We start from the raw sequence: 27975 nt of genomic DNA, 5'->3' as shown, positions 1-27975 counted from the left end.
GCTTCTCACGAGGAGCAGGTTGTTGTAAAGGGAAATCTTGGCCGGAGCTGGGTAAATTTGAAAGCGATGACATCTATATGGCCATTTCCCTCGGCTCTTGCGTTCCATCGGGAGCAAAACAAGATGTTCACTGGTAATCCTTCCTTGGCTGGGTGGTGACAGGGAAGATGGGCGAAGGAGTCCTGGCTTCAGCAAGCTCGACTTCTAAATATTTAGAGCGGAGCTGGATTGTCTTGTTAACACAAAGGCACGCAAACCCAGGCCTGCTATAAAAAGGTGGCAGATTTAACGCTGGGAATCCCAAACTTTTGAAGGCGGTTTGGGTTTTATGTCTTGGTAGAGTGCCTTACATAACAGTTTGGCCGGAAAGAGGGAATAATCCTCCTTCAGGGCCAAGTGTGGTCTTAGGTCACCTCCAGAAAGGCCAGTATTTTGCAGGGGGAATTCCAGCTCGAACCTGAAATTCCAGTTTCTGCAGTTAAAGTGCATTATTATTATTATTATTATTATTATTATTATTATTATTATTATTATTTGTTGTTGTTGTTGTTGTTGTTGTTGCTGCTGCTGCTGTTTATATACTGCCCTATACCAGCCCCTTATCTGTTTAATTTGTTTATAAGTGACATGAGAAATCCCTTAATCGAATCACAGGATAAAATCCATGCCCCCCTCTCCCATCTTACTTCTCATCCCTTACCACTGCAAAACATCGTTTTGCGTTTATTAAGGCAAGGTTTAATGCCTTTCCTTCCGGGGTCATGTCACATAGATTCTCTAGGGGCTGGGTATCAGATTTATGCTCGTGTGATGAGTTGTCAAGGGAATCCCTCCCGCATATTGTTTTTATCTGCCCTTTATACAGTGATGTCAGGAGAAATTTGTTGAGCCCACTGGTCCAAAAATTCTCTGGACTTCCAGTTGAGATCCAGCTTACCCTTTTACTCCAGGATTCTAACCCAACAGTAACCTTGCAAGTGGCAAGGTATCTGACTTCGGTTCTGAACCATAAGAGGCAAAATGGCCTATTACAGGAATCCTAATGGTTCTTTTCCACCCCTTTTGGGCCTATAACTCCTGATAGTATCATAGGTTGAATTTATATTTATTTCTCCTGATTGTAAATATTTTATGTTATTATTTTTATTTGAATGTAATTATTTTAGCTGTTTTTGCATGGATTGTAAGGCAGGTATGATTTGCGTGTCTATTTATGTATGAGCTTATAACTGCAATAAAGTTTTATTTTTATTATTATACCGCCCTATACCTGGAGGTCTCAAGGCAGTTCACAGAAAAGATCACATCATATATAATCAGAATAAAACCCAATAACTCCCCCTCCAGTACAACACAATAGTAGGCCTACAAAACTTTATTTGGTCATAGACCAGCATAGTGCCCCCCCCCAAGAGTCACATTTTAAAAGGTTATAGGTTGTCAAACAGATCAACCAAAGGCCTGGTTAAAAAGGAACGCTTTTGCCTGGTGCCTAAAGGTGCATAATGAAGGCGCCAGGAGAACTTGCCTGGGGAGAGCATTCGACAGACGGGGAGCCACTGCAGAGAAGGCCCTGTTCACGTGTTGCCACCCTCCAGGCCTCTCGAGGAGGAGGCACGCGAAGGAGGGCCTCAGAAGATGATCTCAGGGTCCGGGTAGGTTCATATGGAAAGAGGCGGTCCTTGAGGTATTGCGGTCCTGAGCCATTTAAGACTTTATAGGTCAAAACCACGGCTAAAGCACCCTGGGAGGCATTCATGGCTTCCTAAAAGCAGTGCAAATGGACACGGGTGGCGCTGTGGGTTAAACCACAGAGCCTAGGGCTTGCCGATCAGAAGGTTGGCGGTTCGAATCCCTGCGACGCGGTGAGCTCCCGTTGCTCGGTCCCAGCTCCTGCCAACCTAGAAGTTCAAAAGCACATAAAAGTGCAAGTAGATAAATAGGTACCACTCCGGCGGGAAGGTAAACGGCGTTTCCGTGCGCTGCTCTGGTTCACCAGAAGCGGCTTAGTCATGCTGGCCACATGACCCGGAAGCTGTACGCCGGCTCCCTCGGCCAGTAAAGCGAGATGAGCGCCGCAACCCCAGAGTCGTCCGCGACTGGACCTAACGGTCAGGGGTCCCTTTACCTTTAACCTTAAAAGCAGTGTATGGAGCTCAGGTTGGTGGGGAGAAAAAATCTATCCTGCCAGCTGAGCAGTCGATTCCACATGAACCTGGCTGCAGATCCTCATGATGTAATCCCTGCTTATGTCTGGAAACATTAGAGATGTTGGGGACGATCCAGTCTCCACCGTGCTGGTGTTTATAGAGGGAACCAGCTGCTTCCCCGGGGTTTCCGAGCACATCTGTCTCCCAGCTTTCCTCTCTCTTGGATGCGGTACGGAGGAAAAGCTGCGCGGTGGCCAAAAGTCAAAGCCCCCAAGCTAAATTGAACTACAAAGTTTATACGTATGTACATGCATATGCACACACATATATATGGGGGAAAGAGGGGGAGAGAGACTGACTCCCTTTGTTCAGTGGGGTCAGACTGAGAATCCATTACTGCTGCAGCGAGGCTTTCATGGAGAAAAGGGCAGTCGATGGCTACCAGCCACAAGGGCTGTGCTATGCCTCCTCATTTGGTGGCAGCAGTGCTTCTGAATAGCAGACCCTAGAAACCACAGTTTCTAGGGTCTGCTATCGCCGAAGAATTGATGCTTTTGAATTATGGGGCTGGAGGAGACTCTTGAGAGTCCCATGGACTGCAAAAAGATCAAACCTCTCCATTCTCAAGGAAATCGGCCCTGAGTGCTCACTAGAAGGACAGATCCTGAAGTTGAGGCTCCAGTACTTTGGCCACCTCATGAGAAGAGAAGACTCCCTGGAAAAGACCCTGATGTTGGGAAAGGTGGAGGGCACAAGGAGAAGGGGACGACAGAGGACGAGATGGTTGGACAGTATTCTCGAAGCTACTAACATGAGTTTGGCCAAACTGCGGGAGGCAGTGAAGGATAGGCGTGCCTGGCGTGCTCTGGTCCATGGGGTCACGAAGAGTCGGACACGACTGAACGACTGAACAACAACAACAAAGAAACCACAGTAGGGGAGAAGGCTCTTGTTGGAGCATGGAGGATGGATGGCGGCTAACAGATTGCGGTTGAATCACTTGTGGGGTGCCTCAGGGCTCCGTCCTCTCCCCCATGCTTTTTAATATCTATATGCAGCCGCTGGGAGAGATCATCATGGGGTTTGGGCTGGGGGTTCATCAATATGCAGATGGTACCCAGCTCTACCTCTCTTTCAAATCGGAACCAGTGAAGGCCGTGAAGGTCCTGTGTGAGTGTCTGGAGGCGGTTGGAGGATGGATGGCGGCTAACAGATTGAGGTTGAATCCTGACAAGACAGAAGTACTGTTTTGGGGGGATAGAGGCGGGCAGGTGTGGGGGATTCCCTGGTCCTGAATGGGGTAACTGTGTCCCTGAAGGACCAGGTGTGCAGCCTGGAAGTCATTTTGGACTCATAACTGTCCATGGAGGCGCAGGTCAATTCTGTGTCCAGGGCAGCTGTCTACCAGCTCCATCTGGTATGCAGGATGAAACCCTCCCTGCCCGCAGACTGTCTCGCCAGAGTGGTGCAGGTTCTAGTTATCTCCCGCTTGGACTACTGCAATGCACTCTCCGTGGGGCTACCTTTCAAGGTGACCCGGAAACTACAACTAATCTAGACTGGTGACTGGGAGCGGCCGACAAGACCACATAACACCGGTCTTGAAAGACTTATATTGGCTCCCAGTACGTTTCTGAGCACAATTCAAAATGTTGGTGCTGTCCTTCAAAGCCCTAAACGGCCTCGGCCGAGGGCCTTCTGGCGGTTCCCTCACTGCGGGAAGCCAAAACAAAATAAAAAGTAAAAAAAATTCCTCCCAGTAGCACCTTAGAGACCAACTAAGTTTGTTCTTGGTATGAGCTTTCGTGTGCATGCAGGGAACCAGGCAGAGGGCCTTCTCGGTAGTGGCGCCCACCCTGTGGAACGCCCTCCCACCAAATGTCAAAGAAATAAACAGCTACTGATTTTAAGAAGGCAGTCCTGTTTGGGAGGCTTTTAATATTTGATTAATTATTGTATTGTAATATTTTGCTGGAAGCCGCCCAGATGGGCAGGGTATAAATAAATTATTATTATTATTATTATTATTATTATTATTATTATTATTATTATGCTTGGATCCTGCTAGTGGGTTTCCCATGGGCATCTGGTTGGCAGTTGCGGACTATGGGCTCTCAAATTCCAATGGCGCCCTGTGCAACTCTCATATTCTGCCCCCTCTGCACCCCCTGCCCCTGCACTCCATTCTGCAGCATTGTTTTGGTGCCCTGTTTGAGAGCCAGTGTGGTGTAGTGGTTCAGAGCGGTAGACTCGTAATCTGGGGAACCAGGTTCGCGTCTCCTCTCCTCCACATGCAGCTGCTGGGTGACCTTGGGCTAGTCACACTTCTCTGAAGTCTCCCAGCCCCACTCACCTCACAGAGTGTTTGTTGTGGGGGAGGAAGGGAAAGGAGAATGTTAGCCGCTTTGAGACTCCTTTGGGTAGTGAAAAGCGGGATATAAAATCCAAACTCTCTCTTCTTCTTCTGTTTGATAGGTCTGCCATATTTCAAAAAGTGAAAATCTGGACACAAAAGCTGTTGGCACTTCTTTTGGAATTTTTTTTATAAAAATAAATTAGTCGAGCAATCAACACTTCCGACATGGGTTGTGCCACACGCCCGGGTTTTCCTGGACATTTCCACCAATTTCGGAAATTCCGCCCGGACACTATTTCTGAACCGGTTGCGCTGCCTGAAAACCGCCTCTGTGGCTGCCCACTGTGTGAACAGGATACTGGACAATGTGGGCCATTGGCCTGATCCAGCAGCGTCCTTCTGATCTTTTTTATGTTCTCCCGGGAGCAATGACAAAGCTGCAGGAGACCAAGATCACTATGCCGTGATACAAATCTATGGCGCGACCACACTTGTTGTTGCTTTGGGTCGCCTCTCCTCAGAAAGGAAATGTCAGAGCTAGAAAGGCTCAGGGAATGGCAACCAAAATTATCATGGGGCTGGACAACTCTGCTATTTTATTTTATTTTAAGCATCATCCCCTAGGCCAGCTGGCCAAAGAACACCCCAAAGTAAACCAGTACATACTGTACATCATGAAATGTAAACTGTGATTTGTGCACAGCTGAAAGCCACCCAGATGCTGGAGCAGCTTAGACTCAGCCTTCTGTAACTGGGGAAGTCCTTAACCCTTTCTTGGGGAGGGTGGCTGCCTTTACAGAAAGATTTTTCTTCCCGCAGAGGTTTGGTTACCTAGGCAGTACATCTTTATAATCTCCCCTGACCTTCAGGGAAATCTCCCTGTTTACATTCCCATCCCCAGAAATACAGCTCGGTTGAAAGAGTGGAGTTTACCCAGAGGAGATGGGTTGTTATGAAGACACAGGGCTCTCCTTCATCTACAGTCTGTTTTCAAGGATCACTCCCAGTGTGGTGTAGTGGTTAAGAGCGATAGACTCGTAATCTGGTGAACCGGGTTCGCGTCTCCTCTCCTCCACATGCAGCTGCTGGGTGACCTTGGGCTAGTCACACTTCTCTGAAGTCTCTCACCTCACAGATTGTTTGTTGTGGGGGAGGAAGGGAAAGGGGAATGTTAGCCGCGGGATATCAAATCCAAACTCTTCTTCTCCTCCTCACATCCCTCCCAAAAAACCCAGCCGCCTCCGCTGTCCTTCTTTGTGCTCACGACGGTATCGAGGAGGTTAGAAGTTGCCCTGCTTCCTTCTCAAACTTTTCACACCACAAGTACCCGGCCTTATTCTTCACCCACTTTTGTTGGGCTATAGCGCATGAGTGACCCTCCAGACAGCAATAATGAGGCCACACCGCAGAAACATTGCAGAACAACTTGCAAAATGGAATCAAGGTGTGGGTGGTCCAGTATAAATCCATCGCTTATGACTATTGTTGCAGAATACAGCACACAAAAAAACACAAGCCCGGAGGCACCCTAGAATCCTGGTTAACATAAGACTCGCCAAAAGACTCCTCAGAGGCACCAGAAGTCAGGTTCTGAGGCCGCGCGGCGCATGATGTCATGATGTCACATCACACATGCTGGGCACCCATAACCTGGGTTGTCAGCCCCCTCCCCAAACTACAATTTTCAGAGTGGCTTAACAATCAATCCCTCTTCTGAGGGAACTCTGGGAATTGTGGCTCTGTGAGGTGAACTGGGGCCTCCTGAAAACTCTCAGCACCCTTAAAAAACTACAGTTCCCAGAATGCTTTGGGAGGGAAGCCATGGCTGATAAAGTGGCAAAGCTGTGCTTTAAGGGTCTGGTGCCATTGTGGCTTAAATCTCCAAACTGCAACCCAGCAACACTCTGGCCTTCTTGTAAAATACAGAAGGGCACAGGAGAACCCAAAACAGGGATAGGGCGGAAAACTCATCCCGAGGGAATTCCAATTATAGAAATGGAAAGGGCGCGTTTCTGGTTTACTGGCTGTTTCTTCCCAGGGCCAAAAATACGTGACCTTTCCGTTTGCGAGTTGTTTGCGAAACAAAATGCCGTTCCTTGATGCCATCAGTAGTTTATGTGACACTGCAAAGGGAGCCATCCTGCGAGGCGGAGAACAGCCGCGAGTTTTCAGAGGCGTCAGGGGTGGGCTGAAGCAAAACAGAATCTCCTCGGCTTCTTAAAAGTATCAGCGCATATTTACAAGAGTGAGGCCAGGCAGCTCTATTTTAGGGGATGAGATGTACTGTTCGAGTGAGAGTGAGTGAGGACTTAGTAAAAACACGGGAGCTGACAACACATTGGACTAAAGCAGAAGTGTCTCTAAACAGGGGATTAGAGAAATCCGGGGAGCGAGAGGAGGAGGTGATCAGTGGATGATAGCTATAAGCCACCTTCAGGATCAGAGACAGAATGACACTGAATATCAGTTCCTGGGGGATAAGAGCAGGACAGAGGCCTATTGCACCCACGTTCTGCAGCAGGACAGAGGGCTATTGCATCCAGGCTCAACAGCAGGAGAGAGAACTATTGCACCCAGGCTCAACAGCAGGAGAGAGGACTATTGCACCCAGGCTCAACAGCAGGAGAGAGGACTATTGCACCCAGTCTCAACAGCAGGAGAGAGGACTATTGCATCCATATTCTGCAGCAGGACAGAGGGCTATTGCATCCATGCTCAACAGCAGGAGAGAGGACTATTGAACCCAGGTTCAACAGCAGGAAAGAGGACTATTGCACCCAAGCTCAACAGCAGGGGAGAGGACTATTGCATCCATGTTCTGCAGCAGGACAGAGGGCTATTGCATCCAGGCTCAACAGTAGTAGAGAGGACTATTGCACCCAGGTTCAACAGCAGGACAGAGGGCTATTGCATCCATGTTCTGCAGCAGGACAGAGGGCTATTGCATCCAGGCTCAACAGTAGGAGAGAGGACTATTGCACCCAGGCTCAACAGCAGGAGAGAGGACTATGCACCCATGCTCTGCTGCAGGACAGAGGGCTATTGCATCCAGGCTCAACAGTAGGAGAGAGGACTATTGCACCCAGGTTCAACAGCAGGACAGAGGGCTATTGCACCCCATCAGCAGAAAATAAAGACACTTAGCAGTAGCTTCTCCTGCGTTCTTTCAGGAAGAGAAGCACTTTGCACCTCTGCTCAGAGCAGTAGGGAGCATAGGTGTCCAATCCTGATTTCCAGTTGAATGCGGGCATGTTTAAAGGGGCATGTTCAAGGCAGGAGAGGCTGACTCAGTGCAAACTAGGCCTGAGCAGGAAGCACAATGGTCCCTCATGATATATTTGCTGAGACCTTCTTGAGGAGCTCACAGCGGTCTACGTGGTTCTTCCCATTTTATCCTCACAATGACCCTGCGAGGTCAAGAAGCAGCGGCTGGCCCAAGGGCGCCTAGTGATCTTCGTGGGGGATTTGAACCCCGGTCTCTCAGGCCCTCGTCCAGGATGCCACACGGCCCCTGAAGGTGTGCTAAACCGATAGGCTTGAGACACCCAAAATGCCAGAGCCTTGTGGAAAGGTTTGAAATGTTAGCGCTAAGAGAGCCCACATTTGTGGAGACAGTGCTGCCGTTTCGCTCATTCCTTGAAAAGGTGGGTTTTCTGTGGAAGAACCATGGAGAAAATGCGGGGGAGCCACAGTAAGGAAGACGACGTCATGTACACCATCCATAAAAACAGAAGGAACAAAGTATTCCCTCATTAACACATCATATGGACATACAGTGAGGGGGGAAAGTATTTGATCCGCTGCTAAATTTGCCCATTTGCCCTCTGACGAAGAAATGACCAGTCCAAAATTTTAATGGTGGGTTTATTGTAGCCATGAGAGATAGAATAACAACAGGAAAAGCCCCAGAAACCCAGAAGACAAAAGTCAGAGATTGATGTGCATTATAATGAGTGAAATAAGTATTTGATCGCTTTGCAAAACATGACTTAGTACTTGGTGGCAAAACCCTTGTTGGCAATTACAGAGGTCAGACGTTTCTTGTAGGTGGCCACCAGGTCTGCACACATCTCAGGAGGTATTTTGTCCCACTCCTCTTTGCAGATCCTCTCCAAGTCAGTAAGATTTTGAGGTTGATGTGTAGCTACTTGAACCTTCAGCTCCCTCCACAGATTTTCGATGGGATTAAGGTCTGGAAACTGGCTAGACCACTCCAGGAAATGGGTAAATTTAGCAGGGGATCAAATACCTTTCTCCCTCACTGTACCTCTGGATTCAAGATGGCCACAGACATACACATAGGAGCCAACTCCCAGGGGCCGAGGCCCCTTCAGCCCCCAAATAAAATATTTGAGGCAGCCAGACCCCCAAAGTTTATGAGCACTGCCATTCAACTGGTGTGCATGTGCCACGTCTTGTGGTTGATTACATGGGGCGGGGCTTACCTGCCCCCTGTATTTTATTCAAGTTGGACATACAGAAAGCAACCCAGAAAGCTTGGTGGATTCCATTTTCTTCTCTGTGAAAGTCTGGATTTCTACAGCCCCGTCGTTTATATGACCCCCTGCACTTCCTATAACTTTTCTAAAAGGTCCAACAGCCAGGGGGGGGGATGCAACTTCCATTGGGGGTCTGTGGGGGTCTCAATTTTCAGCAACTGTGTGGTGCCAAAATTTGGCTGCCACCGCCAACATACACGGGACGCCCCAAGGCTCCAGACCCGGTACGACCGAACTGGTCAGGATCCCCGAAATTCGCTTCTGTGCCTTTTCTTTTCTTTAAATAAATAAAAGGTTTTCACAGAATGTTTTGTCACTTGGCCGCTGCGTCTTGTCGGCCATCTTGCCACTTCCGAGAAGGGACTCTCCCTCAAACAACAAAAGGCTGATGCCAACGCCGCCTGCAGGGTCAGGTTTCCTCGGCAGTAAGATTTCCCTGAAGTGATGCCAGGGTGCAAATCGGATTATCTCCCGTTTGAGTCAACCCGAGACAGGTTGGTGGGAGCAGTGGAGGGAGGAATTTCTCTTGGAGCGAAGCAGAGAAGGAGAGCATTGACCTGGATTCCAAGTCTGTTACGCACGACACCAGGAATCTAGGAAGCCTCGATCCGCAGATCCTGGACGCTGACATCATAGCCGCCCGGCTTGCTATTTCGGAGAAGGCGGCTGACCTTCGGGCCTAAAGGCGCTGCTAATTTTAGCTAAATGGTTTTCTCCGGCATCTGGGAGTGTGACTCGGAAGAAAAGGACGGCAGAACGTAAAGTGGAACGTACTGATAATATCGGCATGTTAACAAACCAGGAGATGCAGGTCGCTCCGACCTGGGGGATGGTTTAACACTCATTTCACGCAACCGTCTCTCCTCCCTTGAGGGCTACATGGTGGTGGTGGTGGGGGGAATCCAGGAGGTCCCAGAGACAGGCTCCTTCCCACAAATAACACAATATGTTCAAGGGGCTGTGGTTGTGTATCCCAACCGCCACCAAGGGGGCAGCATCACCCCATGGCTTGTGGGCTTCCTGGCTCCATCAAGCTGTCCCTCGTTGGAAACAGGAAAGTGGGCTTGGTTTGCTCTAGGCAGGAGTTTTCTAGTGTCCTTATGGAGCCATGCTCATATTGTTGCATACAAGCATCACACAGTTATTATAACTTATTTAAAAATAAATAGTTAAAGCTATGGTTTTCCCGGTAGTGATGTATGAAAGTGAGAGCTGGACCATAAAGAAGGCTGATCGCCGAAGAATTGATGCTTTTGAATTCTGGTGCTGGAGGAGACTCTTGAGAGTCCCATGGACTGGAAGAAGAGCAAACCTATCCATTCTCAAGGAAATCAGCCCTGAGTGCTCACTGGAAGGACAGATCCTGAAGCTGAGGCTCCAGTACTTTGGCCACCTCATGAGAAGAGAAGACTCCCTGGAAAAGACCCTGATATTGAGAAAGATGGAGGGCACAAGGAGAAGGGGACGACAGAGGATGAGATGGTTGGACAGTGTTCTTGAAGCTACCAACATGAGTCTGACCAAACTGCGGGAGGCAGTGGGATACAGGAGTGCTCTGGTCCATGGGGTCACGAAGAGTCAGACACGACTAAATGACTAAACAACAACATTTAAACAGTGCCAATAATTATTATGCAGCATACATTATTGGCATCTGTTTCGAGAAACAATGGAGCGCGCCTCGGGGGGTGAAGTCAAACCACTGTGTTAGCAGCAGTGAAGTGACCTCCCCGGGACGCAAACCTGGGCAGTGTGTCTGCAGGTCCTGGGCTGCCCAGACGACAAGACCCCCCTCTCGGCCTCACTGATGTGGTCCAAAGGAAAACAGACCAAGACGTTTGGCACCAGCTTGGCTGCAGGAGTTGCCGGAAGGAGGCGTACAAGGCACAATCCAACTGTCTTAGGGACTCCACTCCAGATTGGTGTAGGGTTTACTCCAAGGGGCGTACCCAGGATCAAAACTGGGGGGGGGGGGAAAGCCATGGTCGTTCAGGTTCAAAAACAGCTTCAAAAAACAAAAACAGCTTCAAAAAACAGAAAAACTCCCCCCCCCCCGAACAGAAAGCCCCAAATGGCTGAAAAACTCAAGTTTCCCAGGGTCCTCAGTCCTTGCAAAGGAACTACTCACCATGCAAGGGAACTCAGTTTCCCAAGCTCCCTTGCAACAATGAATCCCGGCAAATTCAGAAACTGTTCCTCTCTTGTCAGCACGATGTAGCGTGGATACAAAAAGCAGGCAGACGAGGAAGGATGAGAGCCCAGGCTAAGACCATGGTCAGCCCTCGGATTCGCCCCCTGACATTGCCCAAGTCTCAGCCTGCATCCCCATTTGACCAAGCAGGGTGCAGGCTAGGATCCGGTCTCTGATAAGCACGCCAGCTCTTTGTCGGCATGAGGGAGGGGGAAACAGCCGGCGCAACACACACACACACAGTGGCCAACTGTGCCTCGGCAAGAGGGCAAGAGCTCAATTGTTATTGTGATTTTGGGAGGGGGAGAAAGACCAGTCGTTGAGCTTTTTTTCAGGAGGAGAGCTTTTTTTCCTTTTAGGTTGCCGATAACCATTTAAAATTTTTTTGCTTCTGGGGTGGCAGCTGCCCCCCCTGCCCCCCCTGGGTATGCCCATGTTTACTCCTAAGGAGTTTCCTCCTTAGCTTTCTCGTCTCCCAAAGAAGTTTAGGCAGTGGGAGTTTAGCACCAGAGATTTCCTTCAAGTTACAAGAGAGGAGATTCCAACTAAACTTTCTGACATTAAGAGCTGTCTGACAGTGGAACAGACTCCCACAAGAGATTGCGGCCTCTCCTTCCAATGAGCTTTTTAAGCAGAGGTTGGATTGGCCACCTGTCATGGATGCTTTAGCTGAGATTCCTGCATTGCAGGGGGTTGGACTAGATGACTCTGGGGGTCCCTTCCAATTCTTCCATTCTATGACGTTGTTCAGTGACTTTCGCTGTTGTGTCATGCCATGCCCACTGGTGTGAACTGAACTTAGCAGTGCCGGGGGCTGACATTAATCCAAAATGGAAGTCGTAGTTCAAAATGGCCGCAATAGGTAGGGATGATGGGAGTTGTAGTCCAGAAGGTATCAGGTAGGAGAAGGCCGACTGAGAAATAAACACTCTCGTTTTTAACCCCAAGCTCTTGTTTCTTGAATCGATACAACACAGGAACACAAAAAAGGACAGCGGTTCCTCAGCCACGAGTTTCGATGGATTTGGAACGGCGCTTTCAATTTACACAGAAGGCTCCCCCAGGGTTCAGAGCCGCAGCCAGCCAGCTAAACAATGGAGATGACGTGATGCGGTTAGGTCGTTCGAAACGGAGTGTGCTTTCAAAGAGAGCAGCAAACCTGGGTCAAATCGGGAGCCGCGTTCAATGGATTACAAACCGGCTGGAGGTATATGGTTACACCTTCCCAAAATAATCTCTCTCTCGCTCTCTCTCTCTGAACAAATAAGTTTTTGTCAAGGGGATAACTGCACAGGAACAAAACTGCATAGGAACAAAACACAAATGGCCACCTTAGTACTTCCTGTGTGGTCCCAATATAAGACTCCATCTTTTCTATTGTGCATTGTGGTTATTTTTGCGGTTAGGCACAATCCAGAGCTTCATTTCCAGCCGGCTCTCGCCTCATAGTTTCCTGCTGAAACCCTGCAACCTTTTATACCCCATTGCAGGGACCCAGGTGGCACTGTCTGTTAAACCACAGAGCCTAGGGCTTGCTGATCAGAAGGTCGGCGGTTCGAATCCCTGCCACGGGGTGAGCTCCCGTTGCTCGGTCCCAGCTCCTGCCCACCTAGTAGTTTGAAAACACGTCAAAGTGCAAGTAGATAAATAGGTACCGCTCCAGCGGGAAGGTAAACGGTGTTTCCGTGAGCTGCTCTGGTTCGCCAGAAGCGGCTTTGTCATGCTGGCCACATGACCCAGAAGCTGTCTGCGGATAAACGCCGGCTCCCTTGGCCTATAGAGCGAGATGAGCGCCGCAACCCCAGAGTCGGACACGACTGGACCTGATGGTCAGGGGTCCCTTTACCTTTACCTGCAGGGGGCTGGACTGGACAGTGGCGGAGAAAGGGTGCCATCCCTGAAGGGTGTGTGTGACCAAATCCCTCCTGGGTGGATCGGCACCGCGCCGATAGGTATGCGATGGGACACGCAGCGCCCATATGGGGCCTCAGCCGCCCTACAGCTGGGGGGGGGGAGGCAGCAGGTGGACAGTGGACGGGATGGGCCATCATGCGCACTGCGTCCCTAGAGGAAGCTGCGCATGCTGCGTCCCTATGGGTGGGGCACCCTGCCCCAAGTGCCGAAGAGGCTTCCTCCAGCGCTGGGACTGGAAGACCCTTTGTGTTCCTTCCAACTCTGCGATTCTATGATTCTATGAATCGTTTCCGGGGCTGTAGTGCAACAGGCAGATACCAACAGTTGCAGGAGGGCCCCTCCAGAGAGCAATAATACATTATCCTCGAAAAAGCACCTCCGAACAACTAGCAAAGCAGAACAATGTGTGGACAATCCAGTACGAATCCACCACAGATGCCATATTTTCACCTCAATGCCCTATTTCAAAAACACTTCCGCTTGGAGCATTCCGCAGGATCAAGCGCTCGCCATTGCACCAGCTTGTCTTTTAGCGGACGGCAAGAGATTCCTGCATTGCAGCGGTTCGGTCCGGATGACATTTGAGGGTCCCTTCCAGCTCTGTGATTCAATGAGTGATGGAAAAGCAGCCGGCAGGTAGCAGCCATGCCTCAGAAACGAAGAGCCACGATTGGCAGAAGAACAGATCCAGAAATCGCTGTGTTCTGTGGTTTTCTTTTTAAAGAACCGCACATCGATTTGGCACGGGCTTTGCCTTGAAGTCTGGAAAGAGTACATGCTCCCAGCGACTAGCGGCCAACCCCCTCCCTCTGATGCCGCCCCTGGGGCCACTTTATTCCTGGAACATGTGGCGTACAGACAGCCAGACAGACAGACAGACAGCCATCTCCCTGCAGGGTGACCTAGTGTCTCCAGAACAGCAACAGCGCCACGGGAAAGGAGCAGTTGTTTGCTTTTCCCCATCTAGCGCAATTGCCCCACGATCAACTTTCCAGGAAAGAAAGTATCCAAAGGAGTTTCCTTGCCCAGCAAATCTCCGAAGGCCGCCAGCATTCGACATCATCACTTACTTGGGAGTTAACCCTTCAACAAGTCTGGCCTGCTTTCTGGACCCCATCGCCGGGGGCAGCGTAGTTAAACTGTGGAACTCACAGTTGCTGGAAACCGCAAGAGGGGAGCAGGCTCTTGTGTTCGAATCCTGTTTGTGGGTTTCGCACAGGCAGCTGGTTGGCCACTGTGAGAACAGGATGGATGGGCCATTGGCCTGATCCAGCAGGCTCTTATTATTTAAATTACATTGTCGTTACATTCTTCATAGAAACATAGAATTGTAGAGTTGGAAGGGGACCCTCAAGGGTCATCCAGTCCAACCCCCTGCAATGCAGGAATCTCAGCTGAAGCATCCCTGACAGATGGCCACCAAATCCTCTGCTTAGAAACCTCCAAGGAAGGAGAGTCCACAACCTCCAAAGGCAGACCGCTCCATGGTCAAACAGCTCTTAATCTCCTTTCTTCGTAATTTCTTCCACCCCATTCATTTCAATGCAGATGGGAGTGAGGGGAAAGCGTAATAAATTGCGTCCTGTTTGCGGTTTGAAATCAGCAAGAACCGCCCATATTCACTGGGTTGATTTCCATTCTGAGCATGGGGTAAATATGAATATGAGGAGAGTCTGCTGGGTCGGGCCAAAGGTTGTTACAGTGGCCAACCAAATGCCTCTTCTGGTAAACCCGCAAGCAGGATTCGAACACAGAGCCCTCTCTCCTCCTGTGGTTTCTGGCAACCGGCATCCAGGAGCATTGCCACCTCCAACTGTGGAGGCAGACCTTAGCCATCAGGACTGGCAACCATCGATAGCCCTCTCCCCTGTGAATTTATCTTAACCCAGGGGTCGGCAAGGCTTACCGGGAATGGGCCAGATCATTCCCGTGGAGATCGTCCGCAGGCCGGACGGCGCAGCGCGATGCCGGAAATCACGTCTGCACATGTCCGCGGCGCCGGAAATCGTTTCTGTGCCTGCCCAGATGCCGAAAATCATGCCTGCGCAGAAGCGATTTCCGGCGCTGCGGACATGCGCCGAAGCTATTTCCAGAGAAAAAATGGTGCAGCCCAAACGATATGAATCAGAACCATGCAGCAATTTCTGGACCATCCGCGGGTCGTATCCAGAACCCATTCAGTCCAGAACCGGCCCGCGGGCCTTAGGTTGCCGACCTCTGTCTTAACCTCTTCCAAAGCCCTCCAAGTTGGTAGCCATCCCTGCTTCCTGTGGGAACAAGTTCCATAGCACGTGAAGAAGGACTTGCTTTTCCTCAGCCATTTCCGCTGCCATTTCTGTTTCCGTTGGAGTTCTCCAACCTCCTGACCCCCCAACCCTTCGCTGGGCTGTTCGCTTAATTACCGAGGCGACGGAAGGTCTTCTCCGGGGAAGATGGCCTCCCCAGAGGGGCTTCAGAGGCAACGGGTCAGATGGACACCTGTTGAGCACGGTTCATGCCGAGGGAATCCCGTTCCGGATCGGCAGAAGACCCAGAAGGAGGGGGTCTGGCCCTGCTCTCTGATTCCAGACCTCGGAACAATTTGTCAAGCCGGGGACGCCTTGTAGCTCGCAAGGGCTTTGTGCAGTTTTAATTCTCAAAAGCAGGTGGGCTCGTGGCCTTTCTGCTTTTCCTTTGCCCTGCCTGTTGTGCCTGTTCCGCCACCGTTTAGTCACGGCTAAGGAGAGCAGCTTCCGGCATTTCATGCAAAAGGCCAATTTGGGATTTTAACCTGGGAATCTCTCTCTCCCATTCTCTCTCCCCAAATCCCATGAAAGACTCCCTTTGTGCAGACTCGGGAAAGGCAAAGAGCCCCGTGAAATGTGGAGACAGGTGTTGGCACAGTTTTGAGATCGGCTTCCTAGGATATCCGACCGTGCAGCAAGCCGGGACAGCACATTCCAGCTGAGGAGTTCAGCCGCCGGGCCTTGCAGCCCAGCTCCCGGGCTACGTTTCATACTTGGAGTCGGCGTTCTGCAAGCTGGTGCCCCCCAGATGGTTTGGACTACAACTCCTAAAACATCTGAAGGGCAAAAGCTCAGAGAAGGCTGCTCTCCGGATAAAGGGCCAAATTACAGCGGCATTTTCTTAACTACCATACAAAACAATGACCGCCACTATGGTGGTCACGATGCAGAGAGACATAAAAGAAGGAGACATGTCCTCTGTTCTTCATTGAATTCTTGTTTTGGAAAAATTCAGTGCTGGAGCCAGGAAACCCAAACCAAGGACAAGAGTGCGTAGGCTTTTTAAACAAAATTCAATTGTGGCAAGGAGCAAAATTCAGAGGCGTGTAGTTCTCGAAGGATAACTCTGGTTTCAGTTTGTGAATTGCTTCAGGGTGTATGAATTAGGTAACAAAACCAAGTCTCCTCCCCACATATGGACTCTTATGTCCCCCCACCCCATATTCATTACTCCACATTTCCTCATCAGTTTGTGACCTTAGCAAAAATTCATGAAAATTCACAAGGGTTTTGAAATGAACTTCTCCTAATATACACCTGTTTGTATGCATTTTCCAACAGTTTGCACATTTTTGCAAAGCAATTTCTCCTAACAAGTTTTATTGGATAAGATCTTCCACAAACACATGCCTTTGTATGCATGCAGTGCACTAGTATGTGTGAGTTGTTTTGCACACTCGGCTGAATTACAACATTGCAAAATTCAGAGAAGTGCAAATTCCAAAGGACGTCCGTTTCTTAGTTCTCCACATGGTTTTGGAATCAGATAGGCTCACTTTTAAATGGGAACTGAACCAAATTTCTCCTCCATCCCTACTCAGGAGTATGACCCCCAGAGTGGGAAACCCAGCCAGATGGGCGGGGTATATTATTATTATTATTATTATTATTATTATTATTATTATTATTATGCCAGGGATGGATGAAGACCTTTAGAAGTCCTAAGCACTAAGATTTTGGTGCCTCCGTATATATTTACAGGCGTACCTCAGAAGTTGAACAGAATCCGTTCCGGAAGTCTGTTCGACTTCCGAAACGTTCGACTTCCAAAGCGCGGCTTCTGATTGGCTGTAGGGAGCTCCTGCAGCCAATCGGAAGCCACGGAAACCCCGTCAGATGTTTGGCTTTCGGAAGAACATTCGAAAACCAGAACACTCACTTCCGTTTGACTCCCAAGGCATTTGGGAGCTGAGGCATGACTGTAATTCAAAATGTAAATGAACCATGTATCTGAAGAAGTGTGCATGCACACGAAAGCTCATACCAAGAACAAACTTAGTTGGTCTCTAAGGTGCTACTGGAAGGAATTGTTTATTTTGTTTTGTTTTGCATAAATCATTAATCTCTATTATTTATTGTGTGTGTGTGTACATGCAATTTTTTCATTTATTGTGGGAACCTTTTTGTGGAACCTGGTTCAGCTGTAGTAGTAGTAGTAAAATGGGCAATTGTAGATTTCTGTGGCGCCCCCTTTCTCTCGATGCCCTAAGCTCGTTTCTGCGCCCGAGACATCCATGTGCCAGATTCATGCTGGCTCCTTCTCTCTCTCCCATGTGGCCCGCAGACTTCAGGGGGCCTGGGAGGAATTCAGAAGCACATGCAGCCAGCTATTCATCTCTGCCTGACGCGATGCCAGGCGCCAGTCTTACTGCATGGGCGGCTGGACGAGACACCTCTGATGGAACTCAGCTGACACCCGAGACCGGCGGGCGGCTGTGGTGGAGCTCAGCACGAGACAGATTTGGACCAGAGGGCTATTAATAGCTTCTCGATCCAGGCTGCGCTACCGGCCGATGAGAAGGACCGTTTCCCTGACTCAGACACCTAGGTTCCTTGCCCAGGCCTGGGGATGACACAATGGGCAAGGAAATATAGGGCATAATATAGATTTGAATCTCTGGGGGAAACTTTGGAAGAGTGATTTGAAGTTCACATCATGTTGTTCTCTGAAGGAGAACTATCTGAAAATGATCAACAGGTGGTATTTAACTCCTAATCGACGTGGGTGGCGCTGTGGTCTAAAGCACAGAGCCTAGGGCTTGCCGATCGGGAGGTCGGCAGTTCAAATCCCTGCAACGGGGTGAACTCCCATTGCTCGGTCCCAGCTCCTGCGGACCTAGCAGTTCAAAAGCACGTCAAAATGCAAGTACCGGTAGATAAATAGGTACCGCTCTGGCGGGAAGGTAAACGGCATTTCCGTGTGCTGCTCTGGTTCGCCAGAAGTGGCTTAGTCATGCTGGCCACATGACCCGGAAGCTGTACGCCAGCTCCCTTGGCCAATAAATCGAGATGAGCGCCACAACCCCAGAGTCGTCCGCGACTGGACCTAACGGTCAGGGGTCCCTTTACCTTTATATAGACTTGCTAAAATGTGTAAGTCTGAATTGGATAAGTGCTGGAGATGCAATGAGAAGAAGAAGAAGAAGAAGAAGAGTTTGGATTTGATATCCCGCTTTTCACTACCCGAAGGAGTCTCAAAGCGGCTAACATACTCCTTTCCCTTCCTCCCCCACAACAAACACTCTGTGAGGTGAGTGAGGCTGAGAGACTTCAAGGAAGTGTGACTAGCCCAAGGTCACCCAGCAGCTGCATGTGGAGGAGTGGAGACGCGAACCCGGTTCCCCAGATTACGAGACTACCACTCTTAACCACTACACCACACTGGCGGAGGGTACGTTTTATCATATGTGGTGGACTTGTAAAGGGGCAAAAGAATATTGGGAAATGATCTATAATGAATTGAAAAAAATGTTTAAAAGTGCCTTTCAAAAAAAAAATCCAGAGTCCTTTTCGATGGGAATAATTCAGATGGAAATTCCCAGGTGTCAAAAAAGGCTATTTACCCTGTTTCTCCTATAATAAGACATGGCCATAAAATAAGGCATAGCAGGATTTCTATGCATTTGCGAAATATAAGCCGTTCCCCGAAAATAAGCCATAGTGATGCGGCACCTCCCATTAAAACAGCCTGGAGAGGCGTGGGTATGCAGCGTACTGATGTGATGCGGTTAAAATAATACACCCCCTGAAAATAAGCCATACTGTATTTGTTGAGGGAAAAAAATATAAGACGGTGTCTTATTATAGGAGAAACACGGTATGTATGCGACTACTGCGGCCCATGTGTTGTTAGTCGAAAAATGGAAAACGGCCTATAGAGCGAGATGACCGCGCAACCCCAGAGTCGTCCGCGACTGGACCTAACAGTCAGCGGTACCTTTACCTTTTAACAACTCTCAGCACCTTGAACAAACTACAACTGCCTGCCACTGGTTCAAGGGCACATCTATATTGCTAATTCATTTTTTTTTAAAATCAGTTTACAGAAAGTTCTACGATAAAACAGTATTTTAAAAGTTGCAATCAGGAATCAGCTAACTATTGTAGAAATACATCTCCCTAACTGCCTGCATAGATCCAGTTACAGGTAGGAAGCCGTGTTGGTCTGCCATAATCAAAACAAAATATAAAATAAAAAAATAAAAAAAATCCTTCCAGTAGCACCTTAGAGACCAACTAAGTTTGTTCTTGGTATGAGCTTCCGTGTGCATGAACACATCTCAGCACACGAAAGCTCATACCAAGAACAAACTTAGTTGCATGTTGCCTGCCAGATGCCCCTATCAGCTGCCCAGACGGAGCTTCTGAACCGGGTCCTAGGGCCGTCCCATGCAGAGAGCATTGCGGTAATCCAGCCCCGAGGTTTCCAACCCAGTCAGGCTGTTCTTGTTTCTGCAAAAAAGGTGGCTCGTCCTTTGCTGCAACGTACATGCCGCCGTCGTGAGAAAAGCAGATCTCTCCTCCTGCAGGGCACTGGAAGCGAGGGCCACAGGTGAAACGTGAAGCTGGCCCACTCTGATTTCAAGCAAGCGTTGAAACCAGACCCCCATGGAAAAAGGGAGAAAGCAAGGGCAGGTCTGGAGGGGAGAGAAGTGAGCCGTGATATGTCAGCAGGTGGATATGGGGAAAGAAGGTCAGGCGGAGAGTGAGGAGGGGGAGCCAGTGCGAAATGCGGGGAAGAGATTGTTGTTGTTTAGCCATTTAGTCGTGTCCGACTCTTTGTGACCCCATGGACCAGAGCACGCCAGGCACTCCTGTCTTCCACTGCCTCCCGCAGTTTGGTCAGACTCATGTTGGTAGCTTTGAGAACACTGTCCAACCATCTCATCCTCTGTCGTCCCCTTCTCCTTGTGCCCTCCATCTTTCCCAACATCAGGGTCTTTTCCAGGGAGTCTTCTCTTCTCACGAGGTGGCCAAAGTACTGGAGCCTCAGCTTCAGGATCTGTCCTTCCAGTGAGCACTCAGGCCTGATTTCCTTCAGAATGGATAGGACTGATCTTCTTGCACTCCATGGGACTCTCAAGAGTCTCCTCCAGCACCACAATTCAAAAGCATCAATTCTTCGGCGATCAGCCTTCTTTATGGTCCAGCTCTCACTTCCATACATCACTACTGGGAATACCATAGCTTTAACTATACGGACCTTTGTCGGCAAGGTGATGTCTCTGCTTTTTAAGATGCTGTCTAGGTTTGTCATTGCTTTTCTCCCAAGAAGCAGGCGTCTTCTAATTTCGTAATTTCATGGGAAGAGGTTAGGCAGCCATAAACCCTTGGGCGGTGGGGGGTCATGCGGGAATAGAGAGTGGAAACATCCACAACTCTACCAAGGCTGAACACATCAATGGCGGCGTAATGGTTAGGGTGTTGGGCTAGGGCCAGGGAGAACAGGGTTCAAATCCCCTCTCAGCCATGAAGCTGACTGGGTGACCTTGGGGCCCAGGCACTGCCTCTCAGCCTTTCCATTTTTAAGTTTGGAATAGAGTATTTGCTTTGGAAGACTATAATCAGGAACCTGCACAATATGATCAATCCAACGAAGTCCATCGCTTCAACACTGGTGATCTTTGCTTCTTCCAGTACACTGGTGTTAGTTTGCCTGTCTTCCCAAGCGATGTGTAAAAATTTTAGGAGACACCGTTGATGGAATCTTTCGAGGAGTTGGCCCTTGCCGACAAAGGTCTGTATAGTTAAAGCTATGGTTTTCCCAGTATTAATGTACGGAAGTGAGAGCTGGACCATAAAGAAGACTGATCACGTAAGAATGGATGCTTTTGAATTATGGTGCTGGAGGAGACTCTTGAGAGTCCCATGGACTGCAAGAAGATCAAACCTATCCGTCCTTAAAGAAATCGGCCCTGAGTGCTCACTAGAAGGACAGATCCTGAAGTTGAGGCTCCAGTACTTTGGCCACCTCATGAGAAGAGAAGACTCCCTGGAAAAGACCCTGATGTTGGGAAAGATGGAGGGCACAAGGAGAAGGGGACGACAGAGGATGAGATGGTTGGACAGTGTTCTCGAAGCTAAGAACATGAGTTTGGCCAAACTGTGGGAGGCAGTGAAGGATAGGCGTGCCTGGCGTGCTCTGGTCCATGGGGTCACGAAGAGTCGGACACGACTGAACGACTGAACAACGACAACAACAAATCAGGTACCTGCACAATATGACCAGTCCAACGAAGTCCATCGCTTCAACACTGGTGATCTTTGCTTCTTCCAGTACACTGGCGTTAGTTCGCCTGTCTTCCCAAGCGATGTGTAAAAATTTTAGGAGACACCGTTGATGGAATCTTTCGAGGAGTTGGGGATGGCGTTTATAAGGGGTCCATGTTTCACAATCATACAGTAAGGTTGGTAGTACAATAGCTTTGCAAACAAGCATTTCCCTGCATTGCAGAGGGTTGGACCAGATGACCCTTGGGGTCCCTCCCAACTCGACAACTCTATGATTCCATGCTGAGATCTGCACCCTGCTAGAGCTATCTTTAGCCTGGGCTGCCTCCCGGGAACTTTTAAACCGAGCGACCTTAATTCTTTTTGTTTTAAAACAGATAATGCAGGTGTTGTGTGATACCCGCAGGTGTCTGCCTATTCAGAAATGTGTTACACGGTGTTAAAAGTAGCTACCTGCTCAGCGACCCTCGGGAAGTCAGAGAGTTCGCTGCAAAGTCAATGGGTTTGCTAAGGAGATTGCCAACCTGGCGGTCACGCTACTTCATTTCCACTGAGATGAACAAAACGAGTTTCCTGTTTTTCCAACTCTGAGCATACAGGGTTGTTGTTTATCAGGGTTGCTGAGTTCAGACCCTCAGACTGAGGCTTGAAAGGGCCACCAGTTAAAAATCTGCAACCGGCTTGCTCTTTTGAACTCGCAAGGTGATCAAGCGGTCATTTTCCGATCCAAGGAACGTCTTCCACGGATGCTGGCTGCAGTGAGAACTTATTTGGCCCAGAAATGGAAGACACTGCAAGACTGGTGTTGTGGTATAATAATAATAATAATAATAATAATTTATTATTTATACCCCGCCCATCTGGCCGGGTCTCCCCAGCCACTCTGGGCGGCCTCCAACAAATACCAAGATACAATACAAAGTCACAGTTTAAAAACTTCCCTAAACAGGGCTGCCTTTAGGTATTTTCTGAATGTCAGGTAGTTGTTTATTCCCTTGACTTCTGATGGGAGGGCGTCCCACAGGGCGGGCGCCACTACCGAGAAGGCCCTCTGCCTGGTTCCCTGTAGTTTTGCTTCTCGCAGTGAGGGAACCGACAGAAGGCCCTCGGCGCTGGATCTCAGTGTCCGGGCTGAATGATGGGGGTGGAGACGCTCCTTCAGGTATACAGGACCGAGGCCATTTAGGGCTTTAAAGGTCAACACCAACACTTTGAATTGTGCTCGGAAACGTACTGGGAGCCAATGCAGATCTCTCAGGGCTGGTGTTATGTGGTCCCGGCGGCCACTCCCAGTCACCAATCTAGCTGCCGCATTCTGGATTAATTGCAGTTTCCGGGTCACCTTCAAAGGTAGCCCCACGTAGAGCGCATTGCAGTAGTCCAAGCGGGGGATAACCAGAGCATGCACCACTCTGGCAAGACAGTCTGCGGGCAGGTAGGGTCTCAGCCTGAGTACCAGATGGAGCTGGTAGACAGCCGCCCTGGACACAGAATTAACCTGCGCTTCCATGGACAGCTGTGAGTCCAAAATGACTCCCAGGCTGTGCACCTGGTCCTTCAGGGGCACAATTACCCCATTCAGGACCAGGGAGTCCCCCACACCCGCCCGCCTCCTGTCCCCCAAAAACAGTACTTCTGTCTTGTCAGGATTCAACGTCAATCTGTTAGCCGCCATCCATAGAAATATGTGGACTTTGGCTATTGCAGAGGGAGAAAAACTCATAAATTATGTGTTTCTAAGGGTAACGAGGGACACAGGTGGCGCTGTGAGTTAAACCACAGAGCCTAGGGCTTGCTGATCAGAAGGTTGTCGGTTCAAATCCCAGCAATGGGGTGAGCTCCCATTGCTCGGTCCCTGCTCCTGCCAACCTAGCATCAAAGTGCAAGTAGATAAATAGGTACCGCTCCGGCGGGAAGATAAACAGTGTTTCCGTGCGCTGCTCTGGTTCGCCAGAAGTGGCTTAGCCATGCTGGCCACATGACCCGGAAGCTGTACGCTGGCTCCCTTGGCCTGTAAAGCGAGATGAGCGCCACAACACCAGAGTCGTTCGCGACTCGACCTAAAAGTCAGGGTTCCCTTTACCTTTTTAAGGGTAATGAAGACCTGGAAAGTTTTTACTTTTGTGGGAGTTCATTTCTTACGTGCCATATTCAGATACACTAAACTCTCCCCAATATACATTGAGAAACTGACTCTCGTGGTGTGTTTTGCTGCTTTGATTTTTCTACATTATTTGCTCTCTCTCCCAGTTTGGAAAATATAACCATTGCAGCGCTCTGATATTTTGCAGCTTTCATTATCCTTCCTCTGTGTCTGTACTTTTGATTTTACATTAAAAAAATCTGTATATATTTTTTAAAAAAATCTGCAACCAATACTCCCTGAACATGGCGATCTAATTTCTCTCTCCCCCTGCTTTGGGCTAACCCTTTCATCCTTAATCCCAGCTGCGACCGAGCAGAAATAAGTGTAACTGCTGCATTTGCCCACAACCCATTTTGGCTTGCTGGTGTTGCCAGCTGACCATGGGGAGCAAAAACAAACGGGTATGGACTACTCCCGTGTCCTTAAAATATATCTGATCTGCATAAATCAGTTTGTTGGCACAAGGGGACTAAAGACAATCACCAACACCTGCTAATTGTTGCAGCTCAAACCTCTGTTAAAGGGACAGAAAGCCTTGTTTTTCTTAAGGTGGGGGGTGGGGAACTTGCTGGACTCTGACTGGCAGCAGCCTCAGCCAGCATTGCCAGTGGTCAGGGATGATGGGAATTGGGAGTCCAGTGTTGTAAAAAAATTTAAGGTATTTTATTTATATATAATAATTGTTATTAATGTACCAAAACAAATAAGGCCACATGTCTGAAAAACAGCACAGGAAGACAGGCCTCACTCCATTTTGACTCCCAACTGACCAAGTATTTCTTTGTCTCAGGAACAAAGGGGGGGGGGTTGCCCCTCCAGCTACTCAGCAGCCCTCTGCCTGAGTGATAATCTCTGGCATCCTGATACCTGAGTGTCGAGACAAAAGGGTGTGATTAACTTGGCTGGGATATAGGGAAATGTAAATATCTTTTGTTTCACTTGATGGGTTTTTGGTGGAGGGCAAGAGGAGACATGGGGGCAGGGTCCAAGATGCTCAGATCACTGCTACCAGACCCTCCCAATTTGTGATGTAATTCTAATGTATGGAGGGGGTGGTCTTGAGCTGGAGGGGGGCAATTTCAAAAGTCTATATAGGAGCTTGCGAGCCTTTGTTCAGGGTCTTTTGCTTGCAAGACACCCTGCTGCAGCAGTAACAAATAAAGGGCTATCGCCTTGCTTTGGGAGATTTTGTATTGTCTCTATTTATTCATAAGTGCTCCTGAGAGGAGGGGAGCCCTACTAAGGCTCTCCCCCGGGTTCGTGGACTCCCTTCTGGGGTTGAACCTAATTTTTATAACACCAGCAACAGCAGAACAACAAATTTCCCTACTGCTGTCTTAAAGGAAAGGCTGCATTCAGACATCAGCTGTGTGCAGACTAGGCATTCTTTCCTTCAAAGGATTCTGGGTGTTGTAGTTTGCAGCTCACTGAATTATAATTCCCAGCAAGCCTTCACAAACTACAGGCCCCAGGATTCTTTGCAGGAATTTGCTTCAAATGTTATTGAATGGTTTACTGCAAGGTCTCCAGCTATTGTTGAAGTACAGCTGCTATTATCCCTGACCACTGGGTTCTGCTACCTAGGGACGATGGGATATATGTGTGTGTGTTTTGCAATTTAAAATACTCATTTTACATCATTAAAATATCAATGACTTCCCTTCTTCTCTTTCCATGGTTCATTTTACATATAATAAATTTTACAAAAACTGTAACCATTCAGTGTTCCATTATTGCTTCCATCAAAACTTACTTACGCTGTTGAATTTATCTTGACGCTGCCAGCATTTTCAGCTGTACACAATTGTTTCCCATATATTCAATAAACGTTTTCCAGTCATCTTTAAACGTTTGTTGTTCTTGTTCTCTTATTATGTTAAGTCTGCAAGTTGTGCATAATCTGTCAACTTAAGTTGCCATTTTTCTTTAGTTGGGACCTTGCTCGCTTTCCATTTTTGAGCTAACAAAACATGGGCTGCAGTTGTTGCATACATAAATAATCTTTTTTGGCACCTGGGAATTTCAGTCTGAATTATTCCCAACAGAAAGGACTCTTGTTTTGGCGGGAAAGTACTTTAAAACACACACACACACCCCAATTCATTACAGATCATTTCCCATTTCCACCTCTTTGCATCACCAGCAGGGATGATGGGAGTTGAAATCCAACATCAACAACTGGAGACCCAAGTTTGACAAACCATGGTTTAGCGTGCATGGAACCACGTTGCCAAACCATGGTTTGTAACCCCAAACCGTTCGGCTTTGTGTCTGGACCGACGCTAGCTAACAAACCATGGTTTGGAAAGGTCGGCCAAGGCAGGATATCAGAGCACAGTTTGCGCTAGCTGTGGCTTGCGTTTCGGTCTGAATTAACCCACGATTGACAAGCCACAGATTAGGACCCTGGTTCTGTTTCAGGAAGCTGTCGCGCCATAGAAACAGGAGGAAACTTCTGCCCCGAGGAAGCTAAGTGTTGAAAGGAAGGCGCCTCTGAACCATTGTTTGTCTGCTGGAAGCCCAAACCATGGTGTGGATTTTGAACCCTGGTTAGCATAAACCACCAGGGGTGGAAAAACCGTGGCCTTCCAGATCAGGGCTGGGCGAAGATATTTTGGCACCTGAGGCCTGTTGGGGTCAGAGCCCGACAATCCCTATGTTTCCCCGTGAAGAGTGATAGTTAAACCCAAGGTCGGATTTAGGTCTGACGAGACCCTAAGCTACTGAAGGTAATGGGGCCCTTGATATGTCCAGTTGTCAACAACAAATTGTCACTGTGTTTGTGTGGAATATATGCTACATGGTAGTTTATGGACCTAATAGGTATCTCAAGCCATTTGCACGTGTTGCCGTCCAACCAGTCCATGCAGAATGTAGGCACCCTATATATAGAAAGGAGCAAACCAGTGATATTTTAGGGAGCAGGCTAGCAAGCGGGGCCCATGACTTATATCATAGGAGCCTACACAATATAAAACACTGTTGCTGTATGTAGGTTTTATTTTATCTGTTTTTTTATCTTCTATTTTGGAAATGTACATCGAGTTTTTTCCCCCTTTAAATTTTTTTGGGGGGCCCCCAAAAGTGTGGGGCCCTAAGCTATAGCTTTTTGAGCTTATACATAAATCTGGCACTGGTTAAACCACTCAAAGAATCATAACTCCATGAGGCCACATTCACACCATACATTTTAATTTATTTTAATATTTGTTGGAAGCCGCCCAGAGTGGCTGGGGAAACCCAGCCAGATGGGCGGGGTACAAATAAATTATTGTTATTATTATTATTAGCGCTGTGATACCGCTTTAAACAGCCATGGCTTCCCACAAAGAATTCTGGGAGCTGTAGTTTGTTAAGGGTGCTGAGAGTTATTAGGAGGCGCCTCCTACAATTCCCAGAGCAGGTTAACAAGTGTAAGGTATTCTGAGAATTGTAGTTCCGGGAGAATTGTAGTTCCGGGAGAATTGTAGTTCCACTCTTAGCACCCTTTTAACAAACTACAATTCCCAGGATTCTTTGGAGGGAGGGGCCATGGTTGCTAAGTTACCTTGCCTTTCCCCGCCCTCCTCCCAACTTCTCATTGGGCCAGAGGGGTGTCATTCTACCCAAAGTTTGTGCACAGCTGCAGATGACTGAGATTGCTGCAGACTGGAGAGAGTTCTCTTTCCACCCAGATATCCAAACCTCTCAGGACACAGTTTAGTCTCCTTTCCTTCCTCCTCTTCCCCCGACTAACCTGAAGAAGAATTATTTTGTGCTGGTAAGGAGGGGAGGGGAAAGCCCCAGTTTTAAGTGGCTTTTTTGGGCTGGTTCTGCAAAGGGGACCCCTGAAAGGGTGTGGTTTATAGCCACCACTTAAAACCTGGGTGGTTTCTGCCTTCTCTGATAGTAGGCATAGATCTTCCAGCTGCAATGATAATTTTATTGCCTTTGCCAAATGATTTCTATTGCTTTTCAAAAGATCTAACAAACCCACTCCAAATTAATTCAAATTTAAGACAAATTTAAAAGTTGACTTCCCTTCTGCTTTCACGATGTTTCTCTTCCCTCGGTGTAACATACAGTTCCTAATTCCATTTCGTTACTTAAAATATTTTGGCATTTTGTCATCATCATGATTATTATTTCGCAATGATCCTTTTGTTCCTTTGTTGCACTTCCAGCACATGGTTTTCCCCTACTCCTCCATTTAATCCCCACAAC

The sequence above is a fragment of the Lacerta agilis genome, chromosome 10 (genome assembly GCF_009819535.1).
Source record: "Lacerta agilis isolate rLacAgi1 chromosome 10, rLacAgi1.pri, whole genome shotgun sequence".
NCBI lineage: Eukaryota > Metazoa > Chordata > Lepidosauria > Squamata > Lacertidae > Lacerta > Lacerta agilis.
Note: the sequence above shows the minus strand (reverse complement) of the source record.